The sequence below is a fragment of the Diabrotica undecimpunctata genome, unplaced genomic scaffold (assembly GCF_040954645.1).
Source record: "Diabrotica undecimpunctata isolate CICGRU unplaced genomic scaffold, icDiaUnde3 ctg00000892.1, whole genome shotgun sequence".
In the NCBI taxonomy this organism is placed as follows: Eukaryota; Metazoa; Arthropoda; class Insecta; order Coleoptera; family Chrysomelidae; genus Diabrotica; species Diabrotica undecimpunctata.
In genome coordinates, this window is record NW_027312622.1 from 5,218 (window position 1) to 7,155 (window position 1,938).

The 1,938-nt window shown below is 26.8% G+C and overlaps 2 non-coding genes across 2 annotated transcripts; one reads left to right on the top strand and one right to left on the bottom strand.

The window, feature by feature from the left end:
* On the top strand, nt 1-72 carry TRNAD-GUC (transfer RNA aspartic acid (anticodon GUC)). Its single transcript has one exon. It is a non-coding gene; the product is annotated as a tRNA-Asp (tRNA).
* Nucleotides 73-134: 62 nt separating this feature from the next.
* On the bottom strand, nt 135-208 carry TRNAT-AGU (transfer RNA threonine (anticodon AGU)). Its single transcript has one exon. It is a non-coding gene; the product is annotated as a tRNA-Thr (tRNA).
* Nucleotides 209-1,938: the final 1,730 nt, after the last annotated feature.

A 1,938-nucleotide genomic window follows, 5' to 3' on the forward strand; every position in this document is an offset into this window, starting at 1 on the left:
TCCTCGGTAGTATAGTGGTAAGTATCCCCGCCTGTCACGCGGGAGACCGGGGTTCGATTCCCCGCCGGGGAGGATATTTTTTTACTGTTAAGTTAAGTTTAAGTCTGTTTAAAAAGTCAAACTTGGAAAAAGAAAGGCCCCGGCGAGATTCGAACTCACGATCTCCTGTTTACTAGACAGGCGCTTTAACCAACTAAGCCACGGCGCCGTTAACTTCGACACCAATTAAAATAAGCCAAAGCAAATCAGTTAATACATGTAAGAAAAACATTTGAAAGAAAATAAGAAATAGGAGAATTATTCATTACGCTATGAACATTGTTATTTTTGATGATAAGATTGATAAAATTGATTGAAAAGATCCAAGATATATTTTTAATGCAGTATGTGCAATAGTGACGCACACACATGTGAAAATAATGACAAAATAATTACCAATTACACATAAAACCAACTGTACCAGAAAGGAAAATATATTAAAATATAATTCAAGTCAGTAAGTAAATAAGAGTGTTTTATCAACAAGTAAAGCAAAATATCAAAAAGTTTGTACACCAGAGAATGATGTAAGAACAAAAGTCAGAATGGGCTTCCAAGTTCATACATAAAATCAAAAGAGAAAATACATACACACATATACATACACATTATATATATATATATATATATATATATATATATATATATATTATATATATATATATATATATATATATATATATATGTAAATACTCTTTTTTTTTGGGTGTGGTAGTCAATAAAAACAGAGCTTTGCTAAGGCGTACTATTTATTCTGAATCCAAGCTTTCGGTGGTTTTTTGCCACCTTTATCAAGGTCTACAAAGAAAATTACTATGTTTTAAACAGTTTGAATGGTGCCAAAAAAAAAGGCTATAAAAAGTATAAAAAACTTACCCGAATGTAAGATTCGTGGCAGAAACAACAACGTTAAATAACATGATATACTGAAGTTGCAATTACACTTTAAAAATTACTGTTAAAAAAACACTTTAAAATTTCTAAATACGTTAAAAGTTAAAAACAAAATTAAGGACGACATGTTAAAACAGTCATCGCTGCAGGCTTGATTTCAGTCACATTTCACGAGCAGAAAGAGAAACGTGGGATGACAATTATTGTTTAAATAGTTAGGAGAAAATACAAAAAACAACTTTGAAATTAACGTCTCACAAGATACTATATATATATATATATATATATATATATATATATATATATATATATATATATATATATATATATATATATATATATATATATATAAATACGTTCGAATTATCGGGTAAAGTGGTCTGTAATGAAAATATTTGTTTTTTCTAAACTGCTCAATATTTCGCCATTTATTTAATAGCTTCTTCAGGAGTAAACTAAAACAATTTGAACATTACAAAAAATGGCGTACAAATACATTTTAAAACACTCACAGAATTTAAAAGATTAAACAAAATTTATAAATATTCAAAATAGCCAGCATTCATCTTAATAACAACTAACCTTAATAATTCATCAAAGAAATATTATTCTTCTAACTTTTCTTTTATTGTTATTTTTATTTTTACATTTGAAATAATTTTAATTTTTTATCGTATAGCTGTAACGAACGTGCTTAAGACAATTTAATCTTGACATTCAATATTTCAAATACTTCAATGTCAGTTTTTATCTGCGAAATCTTTTAAATTCTGTGAGTGTTTTAAAATGTATTTGTACGCCATTTTTTGTAATGTTCAAATTGTTTTAGTTTACTCCTGAAGAAGCTATTAAATAAATGGCGAAATATTGAGTAGTTTAGAAAAAGAAAGATTTTCATTACAGACCACTTTACCCGATAATTCGAACGTATTTATAAATTATTTTTTGGTCGAAATAATCATTTCTAATATATATATATATATATATATATATATATATATATAT